The following is a 20758-nucleotide window of genomic DNA, read 5'->3' as shown; positions in this document are numbered from 1 at the left end:
CAGATTTGTCATGGTAACCAAGAACAGTAGGAGTGCTGTGCCAGATTGGTCATTTCAGATCAGGACTGATACAGCGTCAGACATTTATTTTCCTCTACTTGCCTTTTGCAACAGCTAGTAGTTGGGGGAAACTTTATTGTACACTATGTCTGCTATTAGACAAAACAGAAGCAAGGCTGAGAATCGTCATGGATTTTTTTGTTTTTCACCCTTAGATTCGGTGCCAGCATGAAAGGCCCATAGCAGCTTGCATTAAAAAGAGAAGAGCTTGATTCAATAAAACAGAGATAATTAGGTTGGAATGTTAGCCTTGGCTGTGCTAGCTGGCCTCGGATTCAGATTTCATACATTGATTTTTTTTTTTTTTTTTTTTAAAGGTTCTTTCTATTATGCCATTGAACATTTGAGTATTGCACCCAGTTCAATGTTAAGTACAATGCTTTTGTTTAAATTTACATTTGTGTGGTACAGTACCAGTATAGAAGCTGCTCTAAATAAATTAAAATAAACTTATACACATATGCAAATGAATGGTGGGCTTTATAGTATTTAAAGCAAACATTCTTGGTAGATGCTGTCAGTGTAATATAGACACCCTAATGTAACCCAATATAGAAAATTGGTTAATTTAGCACTAATCCCCTCTGCTCTGCACTTTGTCAAATGTAATATATATATATATATATATATATATATATATATATATATATATATATATAGGTGTGGTCTCCAAGGTACAGTAATAGCTTTTTTGTGGCGAGTAAATACTGTACAGAAAACAAACCTGTAACCTGAAAAAGGCATTCAAGTGCTCTAAAATAAAAAAAATAAAAAAAGCAACTACCCAATGATTCATTCAACAGCTTTCTCTCAAAAATAACATATCTGTGACACAGATATGTTTTCTTAAAATACAAAATGATGATATTTATTGTTACACCATAGCAAGATGCACATGCAGATTCTCGCTGTGCAATTCATATTCAGTGTCCGTACTTCAATTTGGCACTCTGCATTGTGGAAACAGAATCCAGATGAAATGGCTTTTTTTTTTAATTTAGGCCTATTAAACCAGTAAATCTCTAGGCATTGATTATGCATGCCAAGTGGTCTGGTGCTGCCTTTGGTAAGCGAGTAAACAAAGGCAGCCAAGTGTGTGATAATGTGCCAGCTAACTAAATGGCTGTTGACCCAGGAGTGGAGAGCAGGCTCTGACTAACTTGGCTGTGAGACTCAATGCTGCCACTTCAGCCAAATCCAGTCATGGAACATTGATCTTCCCAGGGCACACATTACAATGAAAGGATATACAGGCCAGGGATTGAAATTCACACTAGCTCTGCACTCAGAACAACCTTCAATTAAGTATTTTATTTAATGATCAGGAGCCAGGAGTTTGATTCTAAATACATTGTTCCTCACTTCTAGTCGCACGAACAACTCATGTTAGTAAACCTACAGACTCAGGTGTAACTTATTCATGCTGTGATAAATGGGATCAGTTCAGAGCAGAATTACCTGGGGCCTAATTAACAATAAACTCCTTCATAGTAATTTCCATAATATACCCAAACAAGTGAAGTCCTGAAACCCAAGACTTGATGCAGGGCTAGTGTGAGTTTCAAACCCTGATATGTTGTACGTATCTTTTTTTATTTTATAATGGGAAGAAATATTGTAAAGCCACAGAACCTCACATGTGCCACACATTTCCAAAGACCTGTATACAGGATGTGAAAAACCTGATAAAACAACTGAGCATTAATGACCCGGAACATGTGTCCTTTTCAGGTCAGTTGATATGAGGTGTGATGTTTCAACAGCTTTCCTTTTATTTGATGCAGAACATTGTAAATAAACTAAAGAGAAAACAAAAACAACCATGCCAATCAACTCTTATCCTGCTATCGTTTTCCCTATATGCCCTGTTGGATTCAAACAGCAGCCAAAGCTATGGTCAATAGCCTTAGCATGGTGTGGGGTCTAACTGCATTGTAGAAGGAGACAAAAAATAAACAGCAATTGATTCAAGGCTGAGCGCTAGTCTTTCTTGTTCTCTAAAAGCAAAAGGAAGCAATAACAATCTGATCATTCTTGACACAATAAGCAGGTCAGTCACAACCAGCCTTCTGTATATATATATATAGATGAACACAAATTGAAGAGCTTGACACATTCAGCTTTAAAATACTCTGGAGTTCACCAAATATATATGAATGTATCAATTGTAGCATTGTAGCATTATATTTATGCATACCGTCCTACCATTATATTAATGCATAAGCAATATCCCTGATGGCTTTCGTCGATGAAATTAACTTCCAAATACAAATGACCTTCCGTCCCCATGTAATTTGAAACCATAAACTTGCCTGTCCTTCACATTGCCTCTATACCTACAGCGCCTCAGGGAAGCTAGATACTGGAAGATGTGAACTTCATAAGATAAAACACTATGGGTCCAGGGTTTATCTACTGCTGCATGCCGCACTCCCACACATCTGCTCACCTGGCAAATCTATGAATAAACCTGACAACTGCTGTCATTATTATTGCACCTGAAGAGATTTGCATGGTTCCCTAATCAGGACAAACCATCCATGTATTGCTTTATGGAGCCGAGATTAAACAGGACCCTCGACCTCTTGACACATTTTTGATTGCCGTCCCTATTATATTGCAGCAGGGTAAGCAGCCCTGGGTCCTGATGGGAGTTTAGACTGAGACACAGTTGGGTGGCACGGAGAGATTGAGAAAGGCAGTGGGAGGAAAATCGATTGCGGATGTCGAAGCTGGAAACATATGGGTAGACAGGGCGAGACTAATGTAAATAAAAGGGCCCAGAAGGCCTCCCGCTTGTGGAAACATGTATTCAGCACAAGCAAATCAATAAAGCATATTGTCTCGAATACACTGTAGCCTCTGCATCTAGATTCATTTTCTGTGTGATTGGTTCCCATGCTGCTTGGCCTTTTTTTATGCAGCAGGCTGAAGGTAAAGGGAGGCGATGCACTGAAATGAAGAAAGACAGTAGTTATAAACAGTCCACAAACAGATATGGACAAGGGAGCAGTGTGGAGGGCTGATATGTTATATAAGCAATGCTTATTTGATTTGTATGACTTTAGGACCAGGGTATTATTTAAAGGCTTTAGTTCAGAGATTTCACATGATAAAATGTATCACAGGAAAACTTTCCTTTGGTGAAAACTTTGGTGGACATTTGATAATTTGCTAGTGTATATATATATATATATATATATATATATATATATATATATATATATATATATATATATATATATATGAATGTAGACTGGTATATTGGTATGTACTGTACACCTATGATAGCTGCTTAGGAGGGTATTGTTAACAGTCCATTGTCCTGTAGTATTCCAATTATGCGCATTCACGTGCAGTTCTTGTGCATTTCTGCTATATTGGTATTGCTATTTGCTATTTTCCAACTTCGCAAGTGTTTTGTGCCTTGTTGGAAAATATACATTTTTGTGCAAAAGCACTAGTTTTTGCAAGACACAAATTTTGCGAGGGGATTGCACATCACTTTGAATATCTGGGCCATACTGTATGGAAAATCTCCCCACCCCTCATCTCCCAACCACTACCACTCAACAACAAAAAAAATGTCAGGTTTGTGTCACTACAGTACATCAAAGATCCCTCATTTTCCCTTGCTGAAAAGAAAAGGAGATTCAACAGATTTTCAGCCATATCCCTGGCAGGAAAAAAGATCAGAGCACAGCAATGAAGCAGGATTGAGTTATAACAGCTCTCATACTTTTCATTGCTGATGGGCAAAACCAATAGATTATTATCATGGTACACAGCTTGCTATTCCCTGGATTTCAGTATTAGGCACTCATTAGAGTTTCCTTTTGATTTGATCCTGTGATGTATGTCTTAATTAGGCATACTGGAAGGCTGTGCCGCAAAAATACAGCTTGTTATGTGACATCAAAGCGTTCTCCTTTTTTTTTTTTGCTGTAAATATAATTTAATGGGAAAAAAATGTGATGTGCTGAAGCAGTAATATTTTCCTTTTCAAATTGCTTCTTGTCTCTGCGGTTTCTATTACCCAACAAACCGATTCCCCTTAAACCATCACAGTGATGGTTAAATAAACTCTTACCATCCACCAGTTCAAGTAAAGATGACTCAAATATTATACGAGCCTTTCTTAATTACTCTACTTCAATATCAAAACAACAGGCGCTTCCACTAGATCTTTAAATAAGAACCCCCCCACAATCTGAGTGTTTTATCAAAAAGAAGAAAACGCCAAGGTTTTATAGCTAAACATGGCAAGAGACTTAATCCCAAATTTCACTGAGACTTCCTATTGACAAATTGCATGATGTATCTGCTGGAACTCTCGAAACGTTGAACTGAAAGAGGGGTCAAAACCTGAGCAATAAGAAGCTCTCTCGTAGGTTAAAAGCATGGGGGACAGCATGGTCTAGCAGCGGTTAGAATGAAAGATCCAGGTCATATTGGTTTAAAATGCTATTCTATCACCTACCTAAATCAATGCCTTGGGCATACCACTTGACCGCTATGTGCCTCATGTAGAGAATACCAGAGACAAATCTGCATTGGCCTCTCTGTTTTATGTATTTCCCAGGAATCTGTTTTAAGACTGTGATTTTGACGTCTTCAGAGAAATACAACTTGAACTAAAGAGTGGCAGATTCACCCTAGATCTATACGGGTGTCAGAGTGTTCTTATTGTAGGTACTGTAGAACTATCAGGAGCCTGCAGGCTCAGGAATGTATAATAATTTTTGAACACCCAAGTGAGTGCCAATCAGTGCAACAGGAAGCCTAAAGAAAGGAACTGATCCATGTCTATTTACAGTTCTAAGAGACCTGCGTGTGTGAGAAGGATGCTCTGTTTGGCTGCAGTGGTGGACCAAGTTGTGCGTTCTTGCTCTAGTAGAGACTCTCCAGAAGCCCACCCTCATTCACAGATCCAATAATTAGCTGCTGGTGTAGAACTGGGGAAGTGGTCCTGTGCAACACTGGCCATTATGTGTGCTGAGACCACAGAATCAAACACCTCCTAGCCTGCATTGGCTCAGGAGAGCCTAGTATACAGCTCTGGTCAAAAGTTTTGCATCACCTAGAATTTTAGGATTGAGACATCGTTTAAAAAAAAAAAAACTTTGTAAACATAATTTAGATCATTTATTTAACGTCATGTAATTAAAACGTCATGTAATTAAAGAAACTACAAAATGATTTTGCAAAAGTCTACTGGAAGCAATAATAGTAGTACAGTATTTCATGTTAGATTCTGAAATGTCACATTTTTCAAAATGTGTCAGTTTTTAGTTAAGTATATGGAAAACTACAAAGCGGTATGTAATTCAATATGGGTATATAATTCAATATGTTAATGTAACATTATTCAGCAGGTCACATTTGACGTTATGAAGTAAAATTAGTTAATTCTATAGGGCGATGCAAAACAACCAAGTCTTTCTTCTCATTAGGACCCTTATGATTTGTATTTAAACTCGATAGTTTTCAGACTTTATTATTTACTTTTTGTTTACTCTGGTGAAGTCGATCTAATCTACTGTGGCAGCAGGATTAACTGACTTCGGCCCGTTTAACATTAAAATAAGATTGATCTACAGAAAACTGATAACAGTCTTGCAAGGCATTTGTTTTTCTATTAGAGGTAAGTCTATGTTTTTTTTAAAGCCATGGCTATTATACCATTTAAGGTAAATGATACCAGCAGTGATGCAAACCCTTAGTTCATATTAACAAGAACCAATACTGAGGACTACTGTATAGCATTACCATTAGTGTACTAATTTAAATGGTAAATTAAATGGTTACAAAAAGTAATTATACTGTGCCATACATGCTATTGTATTCCCTCTGTTTATAATTGCCTCGCTGCATTCAGTCTCGTCATGATCAATCAAATGAGTTAACCCAAGTGTAGATTTCTCAAGGGCTAGTTCTGGTTCCAGTAATAATTACTGTACCCCAGGTAGGTGTTCAATACAGCCCAGCTAATGAAAACCAACTCTTTCAATCTGCACTCTAGTCAGTTTGGAACAAGCTCTCCAGTCTCTTCTTTATTACAGTAACACACCTTATTGTTCATCCTATTGCTTGATAGGTCTTGGTGGAAAACTAATTTCTGCATCCTAAGGCATGCATGAAAGGGAGACGGGAATAAGCATGAAGAATTGATTTATCTGCATTCTTTAAGCAGGGAGCTTGGTGCGTCTGAACAAAGTTAATATGCCGTCTTTGATTTGGCTTCAGGAAGGCAGACCTAAGCCATCAAGCATGCCTATTATGCTGATTTGTTTGTAACATTGACAGGTCTGTTACTTCTATTGCAGCTCCCGATCAGCTCAGCGCTGGGCGAGCCTACCTGCTCAATCGGTTGCCTAGCAACACGTTTCCTGTTCCGCGTCCCAGCTGCACACATCTGTGCAAGAACCAGTGACAGGGACCACCCTGTCACAGATACATACAGACGGGTGTCTCCTAAAATATTTTTAATTTGGCTGAAACTTATTAAAAATGAAACTGAAAACCACAAATGTATTAGACCTTTATAATTTACTTTCAATTGGAATTAGGTGGAACTGGAAAACTTTGTATTCATCAATTGTGGTTTCTTTTCCAAATACAAGGTTTACTGGAGGTTTATTTATTTATTTATTTATTTATTTTTGTGACAAATCCGGAGATTTCAGTTGAATGGAACAATTAATCAATTGGAAATTCAAAGGATGACATCATGTTGTTATAATGGTTCTTAACCGAGAGTCTGCACGGAGTGTACCACTTTTAAATAGGAAAAACAACTGCTGCGCTGAATTGGTATTGATGCAGGAGAGTTCTGCAAAGAAAATATAATAAACATTGAGACAGATTGATCCCAGTGTCAGACCATAGCCTAATAGGAAGCCTGTCATATATATCATTTTGGCAGGAAAAAATGAATTCAGAACTATTTATTGATGTGCTAACATTGTGCCAGCTATCACTAATGGGAAGAATGATAAGCATTGATTTTTGACCGGAATGAATGCTGTATTCAGAGGTATGAAAGCACTCTAAAAGTAATAGAAACGCTTGTATTTCTAACCAAGATCAAAATTACAAGGAACAATTACTGATGCACGTGATTAAAACTGACAAGGTTGTGTTCGGGTAGTGCAGAAAAGAGGTTGGAAGATTTGAATCCCTGAATTATGTTTTCCAGCCTGCTGACATGCTGCAATAATACTACTTCTTCTTCTTCTTCTTCTTCTTCTTCTTCTTCTTCTTCTTCTTCATATTAATAAAACAGTGGCCCTAAAAACCTCCATTGTTTAAATTAGTTAAACCAGACCCTCCCAGTAAGGTTTTGACAAGTTTGATTTTCACAACTTTGTACACAGAGACCCAGTTTAATGATCTTAGCAATCTTAGCACCATCGTTTAAACTCAGTACACCCCCAGCATCTTAAACTTCTTTTTAATACTTTTAATTGCTTTTTTTATCAGTTTTCCAATCCATCTTCTTGTCATATTGCAAGAAGATGGATTGGTCTTCAGATTGCTCTTCAGATGTTTAAGGTATGCAGGAGTTTCTGTTTTATCACATAACTAATTACAGAACCAGCGTATCTTGAGGTAGACAGCCAAGGGAGTGTCTGATGCAAAAACAAGAGGCCCTGCTACCATGCTAGGGCACAGCAGACAAGACATTACACATGTAACACATCTGATCAGTCAGTGACCTCCAACTAGAATCCCAGCCTGCTCACTAAATTACTACAGCATGGTGAGGATTTACAATCTGACATTAATCGCTGAACTGCAGATAAAACTCACATTGATAGATCTAGAACTTAATAAGTCTTCTGCATTTTTTTGTGTAGAGTAGCAGCAGCATTTTCTAACCACTTTTGATTGAAATAAAATAAAATAAAATAAAATAAATGTTTATTTTTATTTTTTTTTGTTTTCTTTTCACAATACAAAATACAGTTGTAGTACTGTGGGAGGGTTGGTATTTTAGTAAAATGAATTAGATATATTTATTGAATGCTTGTGCGCTATGCAAAAACAAGTGAGGGAATTCACAGACGGCATTCAGTATTGAAGAATAATTGTAAAACTGCACTCACTATTTGACACAGCTGTAGAATTGCTGATCCTTTGATTATAGCTGAAAGGATTGCATTTTCAGTTATAACTCAGCTCCTCCCTTTGCTAGGATAAAATGCTTTCAAAATCACAGTACTGTAACCATATATTTTTAGGATGTGACGTCAATGAGTACGAACATTACTAACTTTTTGCACACAAAACGGCAAAACAACAAAAAAACTACCGTTCTTAACAACAACAACAGTGTAGTCACTCCTGTTCATCATATTGCAGGTAATATTCAAGATTATGTTAAAACGTGGCTAGGCAAATTCAGCTTCCGACACCAACAGTAAGGCATGAAACCCACAAGTAGATATGGGAGCTGCTGTAAATCAAGGTCAGTACATTAGGTCTAGAAACAGAAATGCTATCCCTGTTCCTTAATTATATGACCCCATACCTTTTCATTTACAAATTAACCCCTTGTGTTAGGTGTTTATTCTCATTTTGGCTTTGTGTTTAAACAGTATAATATCTGCTCTTACTAGAGAGGGGCAACTGGGCCATACATGACAAGCATGTGCTCATTTCAAAATACAAGAACAGGGGGCTTTGACACACTGGTATACAGTAATAAATACATAAAACGAGACCTCAGCTTACATTTTTTACTGACATACAGTAAATATGACTCTGCAGGTGATGGAAAATATTGGTGTAGACCACTCTGTCTCACATTAACCTCATTACTCTAAGATTCCTTCACACTTCTAATGCGTTCATTGCTAAACCTAGCCTGTAACATGTTTATAATAGCGATTCTGCAGCTAGATGACCTTGTATGAGACACATTCCCATTGAAACTGCATGAACTCTCTTGATGCAAGCTCCACTCAGGAATTATTGCTCTTCATGCTGAAGAGATCACTTCAGGAGATGATGTCATATGATGTCTTCCCCTTTTAGCAACGTACAGTGCGCTTCGTATCACTGCGAATGTGAGCATTTGTTTATTTTACTATCACTGGCCAAAAGTGGTACTATTAATCCCTAAACTCACAAACGTCACTCCCCCAGCTGTGTTAGTTTTGCTTTTACACAGAGTTTACATGTTATGGACAGTATATCAGCGATGTGAGTTTTCAATTCTGCCTCCTGTTTGACTTGAAACAGTCTAAGCATGTTTCCTGAGTTCTCCAACTCAGCGATAACACAGCTGTTGTGTTTAGGGTGTGCGCTCCAGTTCATAAAAGCTATCTATTATGTGCACTAGCCTTCCCCAATGAAGGCTGCTGCGCTTCGTGAAAAATTGGAACACATTTTCAACACCTCATCCAGCAAACACATGTAAAATTAATACTGCATCCAAAAGCTCTATTAAGGCTGTAGACCTTCCACAAAAAGAACACAAACACAATTAACGGTACTTGGATGCTGGGAAATACGCCATTTGACTCTGTTTTTTTTTTGTGCAAAGCACTGATGAAGGTTATTTTATTAGGAAGGCTGTCAAGAATGTTTGACATGCTAATTTAACAGCAAGAAAGAGCAAAGCTATTTCTTCGCCTACTTTGGAATAACCAGGGATTTGTTTTGTTGTTCTGTTGAATCAGAAGCAAATTATGAACGCTAACTGCATGAGCAAGCTTTCTTCATTTTCAACACCTTGCGAGCTTTCTTGTTTGGATGCTTGTTTCTCGATAGGATGAAAGGCTTCTTAATGCCTTGAAGGATTGAACTGGCTTCATAATGAGTTAAGAACGAAACAGGCAAAGGTACAGATTATTAATAGATCTGTGAGAATAATCATTAAGCGAGTGCACATGGGTTGGATTTTCCTTGCTAGGTTTAGTTTGCAGTAACTTAGTATAATTGATGTACATTCTTGTAACTGTCAGCTTACACAGACTGGCAAGTAAAAACTTTAGATGTTCTGTAATATACTGTCTGTCAATGGTGCTATCATCTATGCTGGATAGCATCTTTTTCAATTGGGTCTCTGTAGCCCCAGTTAGAATTGTGGGCTGGCAGGACATGATCTCTCCAATTCGCACTGATGGTTGAAGTTGCCTAATGAGCATCTAATGTAAAGGGCATTATAAGGTTTTGAAACTTTGACTGCAGAATCCAAAATATGTAGGCTGATCATGAAGCCTGTGAATATGTTATACTGTTTGAGGATGGTAAATTAATTTACAAATCGCAATTATACAAAAACATGATGCATAGATCTTCAACTTATGGTGTGATGTCCGCTTGCCCATTGGATGGTAGACTGCAGATGGAATCAGCAGTTGCTCCCCAATTTGATACTGGAGTGAGATGAGGTTGAATTTTACAGACTTGTTTCATGGTGCAGAAGGAAATGTGACATAAATCTGCACTGCACATGCTTCTGAGTTCTGACAGCGTACATGGCTCAGGTCCTTTGAGAAATAAGAGGGTCCAAAGCAGAATACACCTGAAAGAAAACAGGAAGCATGGTAGGTGGCCACATTCCTTCTGGCATTGACTAATGACTGCTGCCTCTTGCTTTAATGCAAGACCTGAGTGGGTCACTGCATTTCTGACAGTGTACGTTTTTGTCCCCTCATGATAAAAATTAAGTGTTCAGAATGTTCCACTGGGAGATCCACTTTATGAAATATAAACACCAAAAACCTCATATCTGATGGCACTGCAAGACTTACATGGATTACTGCCAGTTTTACAGGCCTCAACGGATAACAACAGCACAATCTGCCTGTCTTTAGCGCCTCTGAAAAGCAAGGTCCCAGTTTGGTTTATACAACTTTAAAAAATTATAATTGTGTAATGAGAAATCCCAATTCAAATAATGAGGGTCATAAATTGAATCAAAAGGCAGTTATGTGTTTGTTAAGTCAACAGCAGACACATTGTACAGTTTAAGTTTACCTCACACATACACATTTAAACCGCTCAAATATTTGCACACACACATTCAAACCCATTTTCATTTGTACAATGTTCACTGCAGGTTTTCTGTCCATCAAACACCTGTCTATTTAGATAAAGAGATTATAGTGTACAGTATTTGCAAAAAAAATCTATCTGAGTCTGTAATCACAAATAACTTTTATTTGAAAACAGGAAAGGCACTCGTCACTGTGTTTGCAGTCTTTGTTTAGTATGCAGGCAACCAGTTAGAGCAGGAAAAAATAAAATTAAACACTGCTGAATTCTTGGCTGCTATATGGCTCATTGTATTGAATATTAAAGTTTAATATGAGAGCAGGGAAAATACATTACAACTTCGGGCCTCTATAGTTGCTTGCTATTACCTTTCCAATTTGTTTCGCCTGAAAGCAGAAGATTGATTTTAATCAGCAGCACCATATGTTGACTTGAAGAATTCTTAACTAGAAATATCAAGGCTTTCAGTGCGGGACTGAATTGCATTCAAACAAGGAAACAAAGAAACAAACAAATAACACTTGCTTTCACTTTTTTTTAAAAAGCTCATTGTAGGTGTAAACCTCAGGTTCAGAAAACTGTACAGATGCATTCCAAGATAATATCTTAATCAATTCACAACTGTATAAATACTACATCGTCGGAGAAGTGGATCAATGGTACAGGAAGTAGATGAATGCAATCCCTCAGGGCTCTTCATATCAAGCTGGGTCTTCCAATCAAATCTGCCCCTGTCCAAAGTTGCTGAGAGTAGTGCATCTTACATTGAATGACACTGTATTAGACTGGTAATGGTAATGGTAATACTACTGGTAATACTAATGGTAATACTATGACTACTATGACTACTACTACTACAGCTGTTACTAATAATAGTACTTACACAATTGCGTATAAAAGGTACTGAAGATTATAGTTTAAAATATAGAAAAAAAAGACCAAACAAAATTAAGCTTTTGTTATTTGTAAAGGCTCAGGGACAATAAACAAGATTGCGACTGCAGTATACTCAATCTGCATTTCATATTAATGTCCTTTCGATTCTACACTTCTTCAAAGTAAATATGGGCAGATGGGAATTTCTGTGTAAGTATATCTTTGAAGTGATCAGTAATACAAAAAAAGAAGAAAAACCTGACAGCACTGAATAAAAGAAGAGGCTTTGAATGTATTTTTCTTTAACAAGGTTTTGTTGATAGGCATCTAAAAAGATATTGTTGCATGCTGTTCATTCACTAATATGAACAAGTACAATAAAAAATAAATCTTTCTTGCTCATTTCTTTTTTTTTTGTTTAATTTGAATGTCACTTACATAACTTCTGCAGTATTAGCACAGCTTATCTTCATTACACATTGTACTTTTTTTTTTAAATTACCACCAATGAAGAACTTGTAAAGGACATACTGTCAACAGCTGCAACTCAGCAAAAAACACCTAGTAAAAATAGATTGAAAGTAATGCCCTCTATAGGAAGGAGAGTGTAATACCCATGGTATTTTATAATACATTATAGACTGCTCATGATCTGCTCAAGAATGAGTCTCATCCCAAATGAGTGAGACTTGGCATGTCTGTACTGGTATAAAGATGAAATAACAACCTTTCTCCAGTGAGGCAGGCAGGGGAAAATCTGCCAGATGAGGCCAGCATTAAGGGGAGAAGAAAATCAAATGATAATACAGATACATATGGTTAAAAAGTGGGTGCTTTTTATTGTGGGAGAAGGAGGAGGAGGAGGAGGAGGAGGAGGAGGAGAATGAGAAGAAGAAGAAGAAGAAGAAAAAGAAGAAGAAGAAGAAGAAGAAGAAGAAGAAGAAAAAGAAGAAGAGTGCATTATAGAGACAAAGTTTACAAATGTGATATACTGTGTTTACAGTTTGCACCCTGTTTTGAAAATCAGTTTGATAAGAAAGCTTTTAAACACACTAGAAGGACATTTGATCATTCTTAAAACTAAAAACATATATTTTATATTAGCTTACATTTTCAGATTCATTATTAAAATGGTTTGCATTTTTGAGATTTGTTCTGTATAATTACTCAACAACTGTATTTAATCTAGTAAATATCTTTACTAACTAATGGGCAATATTCATAAAAATTTAAGGACTATTTCTTAACATTCTTTTAAACAGTGCGTTGAAAAATGAACCCTACAAAAACATCTCTTAAACAGGTGGTATTATGAACTACAAACGTGCTTTAACTTATCAAAATGGCCTTAAAAAACTAAAACATTTTCAAAAATTACCCTATCAGATTATACTCCTGTAAGCACCACTGAACTTTCATTTGTTTTGTTTGTATGTAATTGAATAAAAATGCTTGACAAAAAAAAAAACCAATGTTGCTCATTTTCAGCAAATTTTATTAAACAATATTAAATAAAAATGTGATTGGTTTAAAAGGAAACTATCTTATGTGATTTATATTGCTTTTAGACTGGTGATTGTAGTTATTTTAAAAGAAACATATGTAGAATTTCCCCAGGAGCATTTCTGTGATTAGGAGACATATTGTGCTTGTACTGTAGATGCATTGTTGTATTACTGCCATGTAATCCAAAGCAGATATATTAGGTTAAAGAAAGATAAAAAAAAACAACATCTTGACAAATAGTTGCATTTAAAAACAAAAGTCTAATACCTGATAACTAAATAAAGTTTAAGATGTCTTTGCTTTGACTAAACATTTTATTTAATACAAAGCTAAAGAAAACAGATAAATGATCTGTTTTTAAAGCATTAAGATTCACAAACATATAAAAGAAAGTTTAACATTGTTCACAGATGTTTAACATTGTCGTATCAAAAAGGGTTGATTAAACTTTCCCCCATTAGATGTATGTGCCCCACTGTGACCTTTTAGAACCACACCTCCTCAGAACATTCCCTATTGCGCTTATTTGAGTGTCGTGTCACTTTCATTGCAGTCCAGTGTTCATTCATTTGCACTGAAATTAAAACCACAGTGCCAACAACATCTTGAGTCTGATTGGCTGTGTGACGTAAACACCATGGTACATAGACCTGTCTGCAGACTGCCTGAACGGCCTGTGGTTTCAATTTAACATTTCATATTAGACATCTTACTCAGTGCAATCGACGGAAAGATCTAGACAGAGGTGGGCAGAAGCAGAAGAAAGGGACTCACAAGCAATGCTAGAGTTGCTAGTTTACACAAAAGGCACTATACTTGTCGCCTAAACCATTATTTGATCATGCTAGTGATGCTGTACCTGGCCCTGGCTGTAACTGTGTTTTGAAATTGGACACATGTAGTCTATTTGTAATGTCTCACAGTTAATTTGGTTTCACATGAATTGAATTCCATCAACTGTTTGCTGGTTGAGGGCTAGCATTTTCCTGGTCCTGCAAATGGATCCGAGCTCTGACCTCTATAGGCAAACCCTACAGCACTGCTTTGTTCCTTTGGGCTCCCAGGGCACACATATGATATATAGAGACAATCAGCATCAAAGGTGGTCTGACCAGCAGAAATCAGCTCATTATTTTCTCCTTCTCACTCGTTTCCACTGCAGACGAAATCGAGCTGCATACAGGTTTTTCAAATTAGTATAGAACCCAAATTTGTTGTCTGACCTCCTTTTCCACTTGACAAAGAACAGGAAGTAAGGTCAACATCAGATAGCTTTTTTTTTTTTTTTCAAAGACATCCGATACACCTCCTTTCTGGATTTCATGGACACTGTATAGGCTAATTAATGTCAAAACCTCTGAATTTGCAATTGAAGTTGCTTTTTCACCAAGGTTTTCGGAACAAGTTCAAAGGTTAAACAGGTTAGAACCCACCGCTTCCACACAACCCTGCTTGCATCTATAACATAATTGTGTGAATCATGCATTACTGTGGTACAGTGCAGGCAGCTTTATAAAGGGAAGCTGATTAAACTCAGGTATTACTTCGGTTCCACTCTGGCTTGAGGTTTGCGTGGAGCACCACAGTCCGACACTACACCCTCTGTGATTGTTGCTAAGAGGTTCAAAACAAATCTATATTTCCATTGGAAACACATCCATTTGCATGAAATAAGTATAAATGAATGATTGAATCATTTACTAAATTATGGAATTCAGTTTATATATGAATAGATGAAACGTATAGAAGGTCCGATGCTATTTTACTGATTAAGTGTGGGGTCACATTTGAACTAAATGTAAGTTTTATTGGTCAGTTGTCTGACTCCATAGCCCAACACTACAAACATCTGTGGTTTAATTTAATCTAAAACATTAGCTTCTGTTGTCAAATCTGGTGTTGCTGTATGTTACTTCCATTCACAATGAATGGATATAGAGGATGTGTAGTATTACAATGATACGGCCGCTTGCACAGTAGTTTATTAAAACAGTTCCCACCTGACTCTCACAAAACACAGTCATGTCTGAGAGCTTTTAATATATATATATATATATATATATATATATATATATATATATATATATATATATATATATATATTCACACGACTGCTCAGCAGTTTATTTCAACCAGACTAGATTGATTAGCTTTTTAGAGCTTTTGTGACATTTCAATTAAACGTGGTCTGTGCTCTAAAAAGTCCTCTAAAAACGTCATGATCATTAGCACTTCCAAAGTTATCACTAACAGCATCAGCCACACTGTTTCACCATATGTTGTTTGGAAATAAGTATCAGGTGTGAAGAGAAGCAGTTGAATCAACAGTGATTAAAACAAAGAACTGGATGCCGAGTGTGGACTGATGGACAGACAGACAAATGGACAGTCATGCATTAGCTTTTGTAGATGTCCAACCATCTGTGGATGTTTTCTATTGAAATTGTCTTTTTGTTATTGTTATGGGTGGCAGAAACATGATTTTTACTGTCAAAATCTCATATTTTAATACACTGTAAAACTTCCAAGTCATACCATTACATGCAATATATTTAATTTGATTTTGTAAACTGTATCTTTATTATTAACAGTTCTTTAATTTTTTTTAAAGAAATATATTAAATGATGTATGTGTATTTAACCACCTATTTGTTAATGTACAGGTCCATAGGGCCTCATAACTTTTTATGATGTATAATTATCAGATGGTCATGAATATGTTCATCTGAATCCATAAGTGAGCACATAGTTTTTAAAAAACTGTAAAATCACTATTTTGTTTATTACTTTTTTTTTTTCCTGTTGCAGCAGAGAGCTGTTTACAAGTCACATTTCTGCCCAAGAATCTCAGCTGGTGTGAGTAGATTCAAATAGAATACCAATTGGAAACAGTTTGAAATTCTATTAATTCCAGTAGTTTAAAATTCTACCGTTGTGTGTTGTTGTTTCTTCTGTCTCTCCAGGGAAGTTCAGGGTAGATAGAGAGGCTGCCAGTGAACAGGAAGACGCCTGCTGCATTTGCACAAGAAAAGGTATGGATTAAATCTTCAGCCTCTGCTCAAGCTCTGACGGGCCTTTCAGGGGACCCTCCATCATTACAGAAAAAAAGCTACATTTTGGAATGTAGGTTAGTGTTTAAGAACTAAAAAAGGCACTGAAACACACAGTCCATTTTTATTTATCTTGCTCCCTGACAATATGTTCACTTACAGATGATCTTATTTTTAGCATGATTTTCTCTGGCAGTGGATTTGAACAGCTGGTTTATAACATGAGTATTTTAACCATGATACACACTGGGCTAGATTCTCAAAGATATCTACTCCAAATAGTCATTAGCTAAAAAAAATTCAGAAAGAAAAATCCTACTCAATGAGCATACCAAAGGGAGTACAGCACAGTACAGTGCTCTGAAGGAGGCTGACACTTTTGCTGTATGTGTTGTTTCAATATACAAATAGTCTTTGTTTCTCCTTGTAAGGTTTTCACCTTACTGTTTTCATTAACGTTCGTTGCACACAAACGGCAACTTAAATTAGAGACAGGACCAGGCTGCCAGTCACAGCTGCCAGGAACTAGACATTTTGATTACAGTGTTTGAAAAAATAAAAACAACAAAAACAAACATGTACTTGGTACTTGCAAAGGAAGACCTGGCTTGTATTTTATCAGCCACGTTAAATACGATCCACAAGGAGACGTAATAAAGACGACAAGACATGCCAGGGATGATTCTGTGACCACCCACTTGGAGATACCCACCACCCAGGATCAAACCACAAAAACAATCCTCAAAAATGTAAATAATTCCTTGCTTATACAATAACAGCTAGATTAGAGAGATGAATAGGCTACGAAGATCGGAAATGCTAAGCATAGAGCACAGGCAATTTGTTCATTCAAAGACTTCAGGAGCAACATTATAATAGGACCAGGTTCTTGTCTTCCATTCTTAGAATTAGCATAATTACTTATTAAAACAATTTTAAAGTTGTTGAAATAAATCTAAGTATACCCTTTCACTTGCATTTCCTTACTTGAGAATTTTATAGTAATTAGTTCTTCATCTGTACTACCATTCTTCCATTGACTTCTATTAGCACTGCAACTCTAGCGCCAGGCAGAGAGCAGGCATAATATGGTAAAGCTGTCCAGGTCCACGCCCACGTCCACGTCCAGATGAAGCTTTGGGAGGCAGGAAGGAAATACCTTCCCTTTAATAAAAGCTTAATTTCCTTTGTTCTTGATCAGTGACAGGAATCAGAGTCAACATTGCATAGCTCAGTCTTTCTAGGATTGAACAAATGGACAAACAGCTACCATACAAGCAGGTGTCATTTCTAAAAGGGTATTTCAGTGACATTATGTTTAACTCTCCAACCCTGAATAGCATGCCTCATACTCTCCTGAGGAAATGATTGGCACATTGTTACCTACAGTAAAACTTTCCAAATGGAAAAGGGAAATGATATGAACAGTACTGTAAATTGCATAAAGAGGCGCGCTAGTGACTTGAGGCAAGTTATTAGTGAAGTCTGCATATAAATATGGTCACTCTACAGTACAAACTTGGCTGTTTCAGACATGGTCCTAAGGGCCCAAGTTAGCTGTTGCCAACAGCAAGTGCTTGATGAGCGGACTACCTGTATGAATACCTTCCAATAATAATAGTAAAATATCCATTTAGATCTGGCAGTACTGCGGGACATTGAAAAAATAAATATAAAAATAACACGTGTGATGTTGAGATTCTGAGATGATAATGTCCCCACCAATTCTTTAAGGGATCTACAGTTATATATATTAGTCAAAGTACAGTTGCGCTGCACTGATGAGCCCCAAACAGTGCGAAACATGTCTGCAGATACTGTGCTTTGACTTTTAAAACTCTGTGAATGTAGAATCCTTTAGGAGACTTTCACGCGATTTGATTGGCTTTTGTAATGCTGAAATTTGCATATTTCGAATCCTCATTTTCGGAACAATGGAATTCTGAAAGATCACAAAAACATTCCTATGGTAACTGAATGAGTATTGTTGGGTTAACATAAAGCAATACTGTTTGTTGAAAACACCTAGATTGTGGAATCCACTGTTCTCTGCAGTTCAGTCTTTTTGTTGGAAAACTTTTTCGTTCATAAAAGCACATGCATTCTTGTGCTCTGTTATTTTTCTGACAGCTATAGACAGGGATGATTTATTTTAAGTTTCATATGCTTTTTCCATCACTGGCTTTGATTTCAGGCTGCAGCTAAAGTGCATGACGACATCAGTAAAAATAATTGCAATTCTATATATTGAAGTTTGATCATTTTCATATGGGTAATTTCATAGTTAAGGGTCTCCAGTTTTGCCATGCCTGCTTTTAATTACGAACTCTGTAAACAGACACTGGGAATATATGCTGTATACTGTGTTTTGATTTCATATGTATTTTTTTAAAATGTTCCCTTGGAATGAATACAACTCAATCTCTTACTAAATTCTTGAATTCCCATGGAATTCATTGATACTTGCAGCACCTATTCATATTAATGACTCATTATTATGATGATATCATGAAATTATGTAATTACACATAGTTATATAGTTAAATGCAATGCAGTTGTAACTATGTAATTATATTATTATTACATTTAAACATTTTAAAAACATTCCAGTTTATTCAACCTGCTAAACATTTCCTGTTCCAAAACAAAAAGGTATTTTAACTCTATATGTTGTATTGGCATGAATGGCAGTTCTATTAGATAACTTATAAGTAATCTAGGAGGAAATAGAAAGTAAAGAAGTAAAGTAAATTGCTAATTTCATTTAGCTGGTACTTGGACCTAAACATCTGACCCAACAAAATCTGACATCAGCCCAAATCCAGTTGGACACAAGATCCTCAATTCTGTCTGTCTTTCCAAACGTGTCCTTTTTAAATTTCACTGGTAATTGGTATATTGGTATATGCAGCCCATTGACTTTGAAAATGTAAAAGCCAGGCTGAAATCTTACCAGCATTCATAAGTGACTTACCACGCCGTCCAAGCCTGACTCCTCATACAAAAAGTGCTTATAATGCATAAACTGTGTATGTGATTGATATTTTTAAACACTGTCAGACTCGATTAAAACTAATGGGTCTTGTAATTTTCTTTTATTTTTTAATAGTATTTAAACTCTTTCTTTGCGGTTTCAGGGGCAAACTAGACTGTTTAAAATGCTGTCACTGTAAAAGGCTGTAAGCTAACACAGTGATACACCTATCCTGTAACTTTTCCACACTGTGTTTGGTAGCATGTGCTACTCTTTTTTCTTTTTTTTCTGCAGTTGTGCTGCAGCTGGGTTTTGAATGGCAGGTTTGTAATAATTGTGTATCTATTACAATGCAACAAATAAGAAAACTGACCATCATGTTGTTTACAAATCACAAAGTGAAACCACAGCCATCTAAAAAGCATTGTTTATAATACTGTTTGGCGATTGTTTATCCTTCATGAATGTTGCTTTGAGAAAACGAAAAATTTTATAAAGACTTTTAACTTGTTGATAATTATACCTCTTCACTTTGGCTACCAAAGTGGTAATCTGGGCTACTTTAAATAGAGGTTTTTTTAATTTCACAAGCAAATGAACGAGTGAACGAGTCCTCTGGTGTAGTAGGTAGATGGTCTTGTGTACAGGGATGAATAGGTGTCATATCCTACTGTCTTGTACTGAACACATGATCAGGACTTTAGAACCCAGAAGGCAGCTGGAGTTTGTTCGGGGGAACTAGCTCCTGCTCGCGATTGACAAACTCAAGATAAATTGACTGGAGCTTATTCAGTGCTTTAATTTGTTCTTGGGCTCATTTTACGCTACATAAACCTGAATGTGCTCAAGATGTGAGGTCCACACCAGATGAACTAATTATAAAACATACAAGTGCGTAAATAAATGTCCCATGCAATTCCTTTTGGATTTCATGGTCACTCTGTATTCCAATTAACATTAAGGTCCTCTTTGAGGTCATCACAATCCCAACGTGCAGCTGGAACATCACTATGTGTTTCCTGCAGCAGCCCTGGTTCAAGCCTTCAGGATAGTACCGCTAGCGTTCACAACTAAGACACATTAAGTATGTGTAGAATTCCAGTAGCTCCCTGACGGTTTGCACAGTGAAGGTCTCAATCGAGTGGTTTATTAGAACTCCAGTAAGCTGGAATGTGTCTATTAGTAACCCCTAGGCTAAACAGTTCCCAAACATCTAATACAAATCTCTGCTTAGTGCATCTAAGGATAGCTGCTAAAACAAAACAGATTTGATTCCCTTGAAGAT

The sequence above is a fragment of the Acipenser ruthenus genome, chromosome 17 (genome assembly GCF_902713425.1).
Source record: "Acipenser ruthenus chromosome 17, fAciRut3.2 maternal haplotype, whole genome shotgun sequence".
Taxonomy (NCBI): domain Eukaryota; kingdom Metazoa; phylum Chordata; class Actinopteri; order Acipenseriformes; family Acipenseridae; genus Acipenser; species Acipenser ruthenus.
This window is presented reverse-complemented; position numbering follows the sequence as displayed.